This window comes from Bufo gargarizans, chromosome 5 (genome assembly GCF_014858855.1).
Source record: "Bufo gargarizans isolate SCDJY-AF-19 chromosome 5, ASM1485885v1, whole genome shotgun sequence".
Classification (NCBI taxonomy): domain Eukaryota; kingdom Metazoa; phylum Chordata; class Amphibia; order Anura; family Bufonidae; genus Bufo; species Bufo gargarizans.
The window spans coordinates 50120126-50134255 of record NC_058084.1 but is presented as its reverse complement, the minus strand read 5'-3'; positions in this window follow the sequence as shown (position 1 = coordinate 50134255).

Here is a 14130-nt window from a genome sequence, read left to right as displayed (position 1 = left end):
CTGGTCAGGAAGGGGGCAACTGGCCTGGATTTGAAGTGGTTAACTAGGCCTGAACTACACTATTTATACTGTGGTGCTACCCCCATCTAGTGGTGGATGTATGTAGTGCACCTGACAACCTGGTAAAAAGGAATATCACAGGATAACACAATACAGTATTATATTACAGATGATAACAAAAAGCTTTTGCAGTTCCCACATAAGCTAGTGGGACGCTGCATACACCCTTTGTTTAATATGTGTCGACCTCGACACATTCTGGACAAAGTCTCCTGAAGAGGCAAGCATGCAAATAAGCATACAGGTATAGATAACAAGTAAAAACATGGAAGATTCAGCCCGCACAACCCCTAGCAGGTGCAGATTGCTATGGCGAAATACAGATAGAAACGTAAAAATACAAAATGCAATCGCACACTGCAACCAGCACTCTGCCCTGCCTTTATGCTGGATGTTGAATAAGGCATTGGTGTACATTTTGGCCAAAGCGTAATAAGCCACTCACCACGTCAAGGTCGCCTTCATGAGTGGTCCCTAACACTAGTTCCTACCTTTTATGGGCCATGACAGCCACACAAAGTCCAGGGAGCGCAGGTACAGCATGCACGCCAAGCACACTGTGCTTTTAACCCCGTCCGGTGCCATTACAGCTTTCATCGGATCCAGGGATGCAAGTACCAACATGCATGCTGAGCCCACTATATACTTCTCCTGGAGCCTAATGGCTACTGGTAGGTGCTATGTTTTATACTGACTTTAAAACCAGCCTCCAGGGGGCAGATTAACTGGACAGGTGTGCTTGACTGCTTGGAGATCGCCACACCTCCAATACGTACTACAAAGAAAAAACATGGAAGATTCAGCCCGCACAACCCCTAGCAGGTGAAGTATATAGTGGGCTCAGCATGCATGTTGGTACTTGCATCCCTGGATCCGATGAAAGCTGTAATGGCACCGGACGGGGTTAAAAGCAGAGTGTGCTTGGCGTGCATGCTGTACCTGCCCTCCCTGGACTTTGTGTGGCTGTCGTGGCCCATAACAGGTAGGAACTAGTGTTAGGGACCACTCATGGAGGCGACCTTGACGTGGTGAGTGGCTTATTACGCTTTGGCCAAAATGTACACCAATGCCTTATTCAACATCCAGCATAAAGGCAGGGCAGAGTGCTGGTTGCAGTGTGCGATTGCATTTTGTATTTTTACGTTTCTATAGATAACAAGTAACATGAAAATTCACATTATGAAAATACACTTTATAGAAGGACATAATATCTTAAGTGATTGCAACGCAAAATGGGATATGGGCCGGCGTTTTCTTCTGATCTTGCCGGTGACACAAATCGGCATTGATCTCATAAACAAAATATAAAGTCCATGGCAAAGTCCAAGTAAATAAGTCTTTAGCACATAAAACTTTTAAGTGCAGCATAATAAGAAAAATGCTAAAAGTCTGTTCAAATTGCAAACATAGGAATTGGACATAAACAAGTCACAGAAAAATGTCTTTCTGGGTAAAATGACTTTAAAGAACATGATAGTCCTGTTGCACAACCCTCATCAACCTGAAGAGGGAATGGGAAAGGAAAAAACTGTGCGCAAACCAGGCGCAACTTGGGCAAAAACAGTGGTTATAAGGCAGGGAGTCCTGAATGTTAAAGAACCAGCAGGCTGTGTAGTGGCCTAGTGAACTGCCACTTGCTGTGGTGAACTGGCGTCAGTCCATACTGGGACAAAAGAAACACTGGCTCCATGTGACAGTTTTCGTAGAATGGCCTTCAGGCCTACTTACAAATAGGTATCTTCCTCCTCTGGGTCCTCCACCGGTATGGGTCACAGTACTCTACCATCAGGAGACAAGATCTGTATCCGGACCTCCGTAGGTTCCATGGCATTCGCTAATATCTCCTCTTGAGTACGGATTCTGGACCGAGTATAGCACAATTTTTCTTTTACATATGCAAGTTTCGGGCTCCGGTTTAAGAAGATCATGGATTTCCTGGAGTGCAGTCATCTGGTGTTGGTTCTCCAGGTAGGCTTGCAGCGTTTTCTGCACTTCCACCTCGGCCTTGACTTGGGCTAGCTGACTACGCTCAAACGCTGGGTAAGGATTGGCATTTCCCTCCAGCACAGTCGGCTGCCAGAAGATGTCGGGGCCTATAAAAGATTACTTCTGCTGATACTTGGACCGGACAGGCCCTGGCGGGGATTCGGGCATACCCTCTGATTCCGCGGCATCATGTGTGCAGTCCCAATCTTCTGGTTCGGCATGCAATTGAATTTTTCCACAGTTTTATGGGTTTTGTTTTTATGGTGTTCCCTATGTGGTTAAACTGTCCTGTTACCTTCATTCTATGGGTCAGTACGATTACAGCGATACCACATTTATATAATTTTTGTGTTTTAATATAAAAAATGACTTTGGAAAAATTAATTTTTTCTTTGCATTGCCATATTTTAACCCCCATAACTTTTTAATATTTACATCTACGGAACAGAGTGAGGGCTCATTTTATGTGCGGTGATTTGAAGTTTTCTGTTGATATCATTTTGGAGTGTGTTTGACCTTTTATTACATTTTTTTAAGCGTTGAAGCGTCATATAAAACATGCATATAACATAACATACATATAAAATGCAGTTAAACAGTATTAAACAGTGCAAGTTAACCCTTTGAAGAGAAATAAAGTAAGAAGTTTATAATTTTGTATGTGAAATAGGCAAATGTCCAAAAATTTCCAAACATCAAAGTACCCCCGCTCTAGGACACTACACCTGAAGTCTGCCGTACATATACAATGGAGGTCGAGAAAGGGTTAGAGGGAATGAGTCACCTATAATTTTTTGGCACTTAAACGAGTTCTCAGGATTCTTCGTATAGCCGCAAACTACTGAGACCCCTGACGATCTCATATTGATGACCTTTCCTGAGGATAGGCCATCATTAGGTAAGTCCCTGTTTAAATCCCGATAGTGACATGTATTAATTTTATTCTTTTTTCTAATTTGATTGTAGATTTTTTATTCTATTTCCTGAACATGACTGTGGGGGCAGCCATCTTGCCCTAGCTGTTGTTAACAGCATTAACAGATATGCTTTACAGCAGCCCCCATGGGCCATAGACACAATAGCCTGGAGAGGACTATTTTACCTCTATGGGACAATTTACTAGGCATGCTCTGTGACCTGATCTATCTATCCATCCTCTAGGTGTTATTTGTCATTGTAATCCTACCTGTGATGATAATAAGATGACTCCTGAAAAGTTATCTCTACAGACCAGAAATCTGTTCTATTTATTGGTCTCTATCGCCAGTGTGAAAACTGTGGGATTTTAGGATTAAAAATATATATATATATCTATACATAGTGACATGTGTTAAAATAACATTGCCAAAAATTCTTTAAACATAACTTTAAAGGGAACCTGTATCAAATTGTTTTTATACACAATAAAAGCACACAGAGCTATGGGGACTGGGTATTGCGGATGTGCTAGCAGCCATCTAGCAACCCATGTCCTCAGCTCTGTACACAAAATCCCGGTGACAGGTTCCCTTTAAGATAAAAACGTGATTTAAACAAAAGATCATTTCCTGATGACACATTTCCTGTAAAGGATTTGTACTGGATTAAGGAAACATGGCTGCTCTTTTCCAGAAACAGCACCTCATCTATCCATGTGTCAGCTTTATTGAAGTGAACAGGAAGTAGCTACCTTAGCCACACCAACCTACGGGCAGTTGCGGCACTGTTTTTGGAAGAACCTCTTATAACTCTCATTCTCTCCACATTTGCAGCACGCTTTCTCATTACTTGGATGACCTTCTATGGGAAAACGACGTCTTCTTATGTTTCTCCAGCCCGTAAACCACACTCCATTATGATCTAACCACTTTACTTCATAGACATCTGCTTGTGGTATTCTTGAAGATCATTCAGCTATGATATCCTACAAACCTCAGAATGATTTACAGCAAGGAAAAGTAGGTATCAATAATTGATTGAAAAGATCAGGCCAGGTGGTTACCATCAAGTAAAGGACAAGGTCAATCAATGTCTTCTATATTTCCAAAGTCTGCCACATCTTACCTATATCTTTTGCCAGACACCTACCCTACTGTAGGAACCATTTACCGTGTATGTTTTATGTGATTTATCCCTGGCCTATTCCATCATTTACATATACCGTATGTTATTGTACTTTTGTGTATTTGTTTTAGATTTGAGCCAAAGTGCTCAGTTCTGTGCTCTGTTGCTTGGAACATATTTCGGTATATTGATCTGCTGACCTAACCCCTCTAATATTTTATGATATGCTTATCTGTCTGTGCATTAGCAGCAACGAATACAATAAAACGAGTCTCCAACAACAATAAGATGACAGTAAAGAAAGAATAGATGCATTTCTAGTAGCCTTCCATGTGTGCCTGTCCTAGAGTTCAGCTTATTCGTTATTCAAATGTGTTTGTGGTTCTCAGCGTTCTTAGGTGGTCTCCATCTTTAACATGTGTTGTATCTATACCAAAAATAACGTGTCCTCTCTACTAAACTGGTATTTTACTTTACTCACAGTTTAGCCTTAGTTTTACTAAATCCAGATTGGATTTAATTTATTTTTTAGCAAGTGAAACTTTAAAGGGACACTTCATGATAAACATAGACCTGCTCCAGACTGACCCGGGGCTCAGGCTGGATGATAAATCTGGTGCAGGGGCAGACATTTTTCTCGGACTCTGTACCAAGGAATGGTTGACTTATTTTGAGACAGAATTTTATTCCAGTATTGTTCCACAATTTTGGCACAAATGTTGCATCTTAGGTCACGCCCCCTCTTTCATGTAAAGCCACACCCTTTCCTTTAAGCCCACCTATTTCTGAGCTAGCAAAAAAAATATTGGAGAAACAAAGTTAGACACGCTAAAATTGCACCAATTTGCACCACATTTTAGACAGAGACTAAGCACAGACACATTAGTACATCTGGGCCTCTGTGTTAAACATTGTGCAGGGTTCGATGTGGAGCTGCATACGTTCTATCTTGGTGTTATTTGATTCCCTATGTTATAGGCCATCACCCCAGGCTCTGCAATAGTTACACCACAGTATATTAATTTTTGACCATGTTCCTTGAAGCCATTCTCCCATCTGGACATTTGTGGCATATCCCGAGGAGCCTTTCTTATCTCAAGAATGGGGCGCCATCAGGCACCACTAGGATAGAGACAAGGCCACGAATGCTCAGCTCTCTCTCTCATTCACTGCTAATGGGACTTCTGAAAATAACTGAGCAAGTGCGCTTGACTATTTTCAGAATTCCCTTAGCAGTGAAAGGAGGAGAGTCCTTGTATGTGCATCCTCCTATCCATTCATAGCTACATAGGACAGGCGCAGTCTTGAGACTGGGATGGGTTCCTAGAGTTTGGACTTTGTTGCCCTATCTTGTAGATATGCCATACATTTTCAAATAGAACTACCCTTTTATAGGCCACTGATCATGTAAGCAAATGTCTGTAGTGTCATGATGACACATTACAAATTATGACCAGTAAGGGGGTCCAAGTGCAGAGACCCCCCACCACCACCAATTGCCAATGTGCCCATCCATGTCTGTTATCGTACACAGTACATACGCTGTGTACTGTCCAGTGCTGGCATACTGCAGCTCAGCACCCATTAACTTTATTGGGAGCTCAGCTTCAATACCCTGACACAGTCATTACACAGTAGACAGAACTTTGTGCTTTTGGCTCCTTTTACTGTATAGTTTTTGGCAACTAGTGGCTGTCTGAAACAGCTGATCAATGGAGCTGTTGGGTTTTGAACTTCCCCGATCTGACTTTGACAACCTACTCTGAGGGTACAGTAGGTCTTCAATGTCTAAGTCCCAGAAAACTCATTAAGTTCTAAATATACGGGCTCAGTATCGAACATAACCTGTACATTTGAGAGAAAGACCGCCATCACATCAGATGGTTGCTCATCTAATAAATTAAAAGGGAACCTGTCACCTCTACTATAGTAACAGACCCGTTGCTCTAAGGAAGCTGTCAGTTCTGGACTAGCTTGCAGTACTTTTACACCACTGACAGGCCGAAGCCTTGGCAACAGAGATACAAGGGAGATGAGTCTGATGAGACTTGTAAACCCGGCCTTCTACTCATGACTGGTAGGTTTGTGTCCTGTTAAAAATAGGAAAGAAATCTGCCAGCCATGGTCAGTAGGTGGGAAGGCAGGGCCACAAGTCTCATCTGACTCATTTCCCTCGCTGCGCTAGGAGTGCACAGTGGGGTTGGGTCCGTCAGTACTGTAAAAGTACTAAATGCTAGCCGAGAAGTGACTGGTTCCCTTTAATTGGATATCAACTTTTAGAGCTTTCCCCCACCATGTGGGACCTGTCAGGTGAAGCATACTTACCTGCTCCCCAAAACACTCGGTTCTAGCAATGTGTCGCTAAGGGAACATGTCACCACTGTGGCCAGTCATTGGATGGGACCCCTGTTCATACCAGATGTTGTAATACTGAGCCTAAAGTTTGGAGAAGATAGTGCTGGAGGTGGAACCGATCTTCGGGGAGCAGATAAGTATGCTTCACCTGGCAGGTCCAGCAGGATGGTGGGGACAGTTTAAAGGTTGATACGGGGCTGGGCAACTCTGTTACAGGATATTTCAAGATCAGAAAAATTGGCCAAAGGCAGTAAACCATTACTGACCTGATAACTCCCCCTCCGCTCCAGCACTGCTGTTCTAGTGCTCCCTGCCGATCTTAGGTCAGTTTGCTGTGGCAATGACTTGTCCATCTACCGTGTGACTGATGTAGCCAATCACTGTTCCCAGTGTCTTATGCTGTGCACTGCTGAGGCCAGGGATTGGCTGCAGTAGTCGGGGGATAGGCAGCCATCAATTTTGCATAGTGATGAGGAGCACTAGGAAGCATGTAATGGTTCTTTTGTTATTTTATGGCATTTTTTGGGGGGTTTGGCCAAGTTTTTCCAGTCCCCTTTAATGTGTGTGGATGTTACAGTGATACTGACTCCAGCTACTTGTATATGCTACATATCATTTCATGATAAAACATTTTTGTAGTTGGACATCTCTTTCCCATTATCTGAAGGCCGTCCCATTCTCATTCTTCATTACTGTACAGCGCTACGTAGAAGCAGCCATTGCAGGTGCTCACCAGACATAAACAGACATTTGCCAGATGCGATTGTGCTGACGCGCTTTGATCTCCTAGCTGTGAATAAATAAACATATATTTATAATTTGTCTAAAAAAATGCAATTGGACGTTCCTGGTGTACATGTGTTCATCGAATTCTTCGCATTTACTGCAATGCTTTGGCACCGGCCACAGATCCTGCTGATTTCATCTTCAACAAAAGCTCCGTGACCTGACTTCATCCCCTTGTGAGGTTTATCCTTTTGGTTTCTGCCTAATATAAACCGTTGTGGTTTACAGATCACAGAAAACATGGCCTGCGTTTAGAATTTCCCACCTCACTGTTACAATCGAATCAGATCGAATTTTGGAAACGAGGAGAAAAGCCACCGGCGAGAGGTGATCATATAACAGAGCAAATCGAAATACCATGACGGCTGGTTTAGGGTGATAGCGGTTACAGGGCTAAATTAGTTTTTGGTGTGAGTCTTGCAAATTTTTGCTGCAGCAGGAACAAGTCAAAAGATCTTGATGTATAGTATTGTTATTTATAACATGTTGCCACATAACAGTGCCCCAAAACCAGTGAGTTCTGTTCATACTGGAGGGTTTCCCATTACGGAAGGGTTCTGTTATTTATTTTATTTTTTTAGGACAAGATTAGTCTGAAGTGCTAGAAACCTGATCAACCCACTATTAATGAATGGGATCCACCAGACTTTATCGGGATCCATTTGAGAACCTCTATGGTGCTGCTCTAATGGGGGCCTATGATGGTGTCAGAGCCACAGCATATCGGTGGATCCGCTGAGAGCTAAGTCTAGCTACAACATGTAGCATTTACAACAGTGCATGCCGAGAGTTGTTAATTTTGCAATAGCTGAGGGGTACCAGGTTGGAGATTGCTTTTCTCATTGATTTTGCAATAAGAAGTGTTATTTTGCAGGCAGCACATTATTTTGGACCATGGACCACACTAGGTGCTAACGTTGAGGGGAATCATGATTTTATGGCTATTCGCTTTTCAGCAAAAACATGTTATTCTTTAAATTTGGAAAAGTTTTACAGTTTTTCAGTATATTTTCTGTATCAATTTCTCATAGTTGACAAGATCTCTGCTACTTGTCATTCCATCGGATCCTCCATTGTGCACTGTCCTGGCCATATGATGGACACACTGGTGCATGGCTCTGTCTTAGGCCTCTTGCACACGAAAGCTTTTTTCCTCAGTTTACGTTCAGTTTTTTTGCGTTCCGTATACGGACCGTATACAGAGCCATTCATTTCAATGGATCCGCAAAAAAAACAACTAAAGGTACTCCGTATGCCTTCCGTTTCCGTATTTCCATTTTTCCGTTCCGTTCAAAGATAGAACATGTCCTATTATTGTCCGCCTAACGGACAAGGATAATACTGTTCTATCAGTGGCCAGCTGTTCCATTCCGCAAAAAATGGAATGCACACGGATGTCATCCGTATTTTTTGCGTATACTGTTTTTTGCGGACTGCAAAATACTGAAAAAGCCATACGGTCATGTGCAAAAAGGCCTTATGATGAGCCATGCACTTCCACTGGGATTCTGGCTCCTTCACCCCCAAGTCGCTGCTGCAGACTGCGGCTTCATTTTTGGCCTCATCTATAGAATAATGGACGACTGAAGACACAGGTGGGTGAATAACACAGCTCAGCTTTAATATAGATGGAACTTTAAGCAGATTATCCATTGTACAGGCAGCAGGCGGAGGGAAGCGACCGCTTACTTAACAGCCAGGCAGCAGCTTTGTGTGCGAGCAGCAGGACGTTCAGCTCAGTTCGGGAAAGTTTACCATGTAAAGTGCTTCAGCTTCATGCAGGTGCGGGACAACAAAAGCACTAAGCACATTGCCGAAACCTCTGGGACGGTCACCTGCCTAATCCGATTTACATGGCTGATCCATGAATGATAATGTAATAATGACTGGCATGTCATAAGGCATTCACATCCCCTATAGTGAGCCTATGTCCAGGCAATGCACCGTACTCAGAAACATAATACACTGTATTTAGACACCTGACCGGCCCAAGTGCATACCTTAAAGTAAAAGAAGTGTCGTAACAATCAGCAAGGAGTAAACGAACCATCATAAATACAGTTTAGGATCTTAGAGGGAATGTTCGCCCTTGAACATTCATTTTTTTAAACTAAATATGTTAACAATTCTGGGCTGATTAACTTTTTAAGTATATTTTTATAGTAGCCAGGGCTTGGTTTTTCTTGGTTTCTCTGATACAGAGCTCCAAATCCCATGCATAGACATACAAATACATGATACAATTCTGACTGCCTGCAGTAACCACTAGGGGGAGCTCAGGAAGTGAATGGATATTGTTTACTTCAGTAAAGTACACAATGAAGTATACAGTATACAGCGATCTCTCTGTTTATCTAATATCTGTCTATCTAACATTTATCTATCTACACTACTCACAACAAGTTAGGGATATTTGGCTTTCGGGTAAAAATTATAGAAAATGTCAAAAGTTGATGCTACGGTGATATTATATCATGAAAGTCGGGCATTTAAGTAGAAGCAGCAGTGGTTATTTCCTCATCTCAAACAATTTATTGAAACAAAAGCCAACACCATTGGTGGATATACCGCCACAAAGATGTCAGTGTCTCAATAACTCGTCATGTGGCCTTGAGCATCGATTACAGCTTGACAACAACGTCTCTTGCTGTTCACAAGTCAAATTATTGTTGGCTAAGGCATGGCATCCCACTGTTCTTGAAGGGCAGCCCTCAGGTCATTGAGGTTCTGGGGTAAAGAGTTACAAGCCTCTACACGACGACTCAGCTGATCCCATAGGTTTTCAATGGGATTCAGGTCTGGAGAAAGTGCAGGCCACTCCATTTGAGGTCCCCCAGTCTTCAGCAGCCGTTCCCTAATGATGCGACCTCGATGGGCTGGCGCATTGTCATCCATGAAGATGAAATTAGGCCTGTGCTGTTTATGCAGAAGCACAATGACTGGATTAATGATGTTATTCAAGTAATATGGGCTTGTCACTGGATCATTCAAAAAGTGTAGCGCAGTTCTGTCCACCTGCCCACACTGTAACACCACCACCATCTGGTGACAACAGTCTCTAATGCATAGCACTCTCCTTGACGTCTCTAACATCGATGGCGGCCATCAATTCTGCTCAGTGTGAATCATCTTTCATCAGTGAACTGCATTGAGGCCCGCTGGTCCCTCATCCTGCGTAGATGCTCCCTGGCCCATGCAAGACAATGACGTCTGTGCCTGGTTGTGTGATCAGGTACCCTTGCAGATCGTCTAGCACGCTGACCACACTGATATAAATGGTTTGGAATGGTCTGACGTGACACTTGAGTGCATCTTACCTACCTTAAATGTTCTGGGAGTTGTGTAGCATTCATAATCCTGTTCCACAGGGCATTGTTCACAATGAAGCGGGATGTAATCAGTATGGGATCTGGCCAAAGGACAGTCCACTTCTATGCCTTTCTGTGACTCTTCCAATCTCTCTGTATCTCTGTTGCAACCTGCTGATGACACTATGCGACACTCTAAGCTCAGTGGCCACTTTGTCTGAGAACATCCTGACTGTTGATCAGTTGTTAGTAGTGTTGGGCGAGCATGGTCAGCTGAACACCAGTTTGAGCCGAGCATCGCTCAAGTCTACTCCCCGCATGTTTGTTGGCTGCTAAGCCCTCGTTACTCAGTCCCCAGCCGCCACTATTTTTCCCGGTGTACTATTTTTCACCAGCATGTGTCCCGTAACATCAAATGACCCGTGCCCTGACCAACGCAGTTATTGGGAAGGTCCACTTTATGACTGACACATGGACAAGTTCTTTTGGCCAGGGACACTACATTCCCCTGACGGTGCACTGCGTGAGCATTGTGGAGGCCGAGAGCGAGTCATAACCTGGGATGGCACAGGTGCTACCAACGCCAAGGATTGTGGGCCCTACTTCCATCAGGATTTCTGCCACCACCTACATTAGTGGCTACAACCCCCCCTTCTCCTCCTCCACCTCCACTTCCACCTCTGAATTCTCATCTTGCAGCACCAGTCAGCCATCAGTCGGTAGCTGGAAGCAGTGTAGCACTGCAGTTGGGAAGCGGCAACAGGACGTGCTGAAAATAATTTGCTTAGGTGACAAACAGCACACCGCCGCAGAGCTGTGGCAGGGTAAAAGGGACCAGACTGAGCTGTGGCTCTCGCCACTTAACCTACAACCAGGCATAGTTGTATCTGATTATGGCTGTAACTTGGTGGCGGCTTTGGAGCTCAGCAAGCTCACAGACATACCATGCTTAGCCCACGTGTTCTACTTAGTGGTTCAGCGATTTCTCAAAACCTACCCCAATTCGTCTGAGCTACTGGTGAAGATGCGCCACGTGTGTGCCCATCTACAGCTGCCGCCGGTCTGGCAACGCTGCAGAAGCATTTGCACTTGCCAGCTCACCGACTGTTTTGCGACTTTAGCACTCGCTGGAACTCCACGTTCCACATGTTGGCCAGGCTTTGTGAGCAGCAGAGGGCAGTAGTGGAATACCAGCTGCAACATGGTCGTCGCCTTACCAGTCAGCTTCCACTAATCACAAGCGACGAGTGGGCATGGATGTCTGACCTCTGTGAGGTTTTACGCAACTTTGAGGAATCAAGACAGATGGTGAGCGGCAAAGCCGCTATTATCAGTGTAACCATCCCACCTCTGTGTCTACTGAAACGCTCGCTGCTCACAATGAAGGCGGACACTTTGCATGTGGAAGAGGTGGAAATGTAAGAAGACAGTACACAGGGTGATAGCCAGATTACCCTCAGTTCATCTTTCCAGCGCGAATTGAATGATAATGAGGAGGAGCAGGAGACGGTTGCCTCCGCTACAGAGGGTAGTACCCATAGCAGGATCATTCCATCTGTTCAGCGTGGATGGGCCGAAGAGGAGGAAGAGGATGAAGAGATTGAGTGTCATCTTCCCGATGAGAACAGCAAAGTCTTGTCTGTTGGGACTCTGGCACACATGGCTGACTTTATGTTATGCTGCCTTTCCCGTGACCCTCGCGTTATACGCATTTTGGCCAACAGCGAATACTGGTTGTTCACACTTCTCGACCCCCGCTACAAAGAGAACTTCTAATTTCTCATTCCTATGGTGGAGACGACTAGCAAAATGGTGCAATACCAGAAGGTCCTTGTGGAAAAATTTCTCCAAATATTTCCAGCTGACAACGCTGGCGGCAGAGTAAGTAGTTCCTTGGGCAACCGAGGAGGGGAGACGAGGGGAACACACAGCAGTTCCAACAGAGGCAGGGCAACACTCTTCAAGGCCTGGGACAGTTTCATGACACCCCGCCAGCACCCTCACCCTGATGCACGGCCTAGTGCAGGCATCCTCAAACTGCGGCCCTCCAGCTGTTGCAAAACTACAACTCCCAGTATGCCTGAACAGCCTACAGGTATCAGCCTACAGCAGGGCATTGTGGGAGTTGTAGTTTTACAACAGCTGGAGGGCCGCGGTTTGAGAATGCCTGGCCTAGTGTCACAAGGAGGGAAAAGTTTTGGAAGATGGTGAAGGAGTACGTAGCAGACCGTGGTCCTCAGTGATCCCTCTGTGCCTTACAACTATTGGATGTCTAAGTTGGACACGTGACAATAACTGGCGCTTTTGGAGGTGCCCTGCCGCCAGCGTTTTGTCAGAGCGGGTATTTAGTGGTGCTGGAGGCATAATAACTGATAAGCGCATCCACCTGTAAACTGAAAATTCTGACTTCTCTACTTCACCAGAGGAAAGCGGCTGAACATGAAGGCACTTTAAATGTGGCTTTTATCGTGTATTGAATACACTGTATTTCCATGCACCCCTTCCACCACTAAAAAGGGTATATGGTTCAATCTTCCTTTTCACGTCCTCCTCCTCCATCATTTCAACATGCTTATTAGGCTGCCCTCGCTCCTAATGTTTTAGAGGGTCAGATCAGCAGCAGGCCCTCACCCCTAATGTTTTAGAGGGTCACCAGAAGTGAATGGCACAGGCGCGGGATTTCCTCAACGATGCATGGAACTTGGATATTAATCAAGAGGAGCCGGGCGGGCAGAACAGAGGACTTGGGCGGGATACATGGTTAGTTTTTCGAGCCTCTAGGTGCTGAATCTACGCCCACATAACACCTAGAGCAGGCATTCTCAAACTGCGGCCCTCCAGCTGTTGTAAAACTACAATCCCACAATGCCCTGCTGTAGGCTGATACCTGTAGGCTGTTCAAGCATGCTGGGAGTTGTAGTTTTGCAACAACTGGAGGGCCGCAGTTTGAGGATGCCTGACCTAGAGGCTCATTAGCATATTGTAAAAGTGTGTATTTAAGACCTCTTTCACACTTGCGTTGTCCGTATCCGGCGTGTACTCCACTTGCCGGAATTACACGCTGGATCCGGAAAAAACGCAAGTGTACTGAAAGCATTTGAAGATGGATCCGTCTTCAAAATGCTTTCAGTGTTACTATGGCACCCAGGACGCTATTAAAGTCCTGGTTGCCATAGTAGGAGCGGGGAGCCGGGGAGCGGTAAACTTACAGTCCGCGCGGCTCCCGGGGCGCTCCAGAGTGATGTCAGAGCGCCCCATGCGCATTGATGACGTGCCATGCAATCACGTGATCCATGTGCGTGGGGTGCCCTGACGTCACTCTGGAGCGCCCCGGGAGCCGCACGGACGGTAAGTATGCTGCTCCCCCGCTCCCCACTACACTTTACCATGGCTGCCAGGACTTTAGCATCCCGGCAGCCATGGTAACCACTCTAAAAAAAACGTCGGATCCGGCAATGCGCCGAAATGACGTTTAGCTTAAGGCCGGATCCGGATCAATGCCTTTCAATGGGCATTCATTCCGCATCCGGCCTTGCGGCAAGTCTTCAGGATTTTTGGCAGGAGCAAAAAGCGCAGCATGCTGCAGTATTTT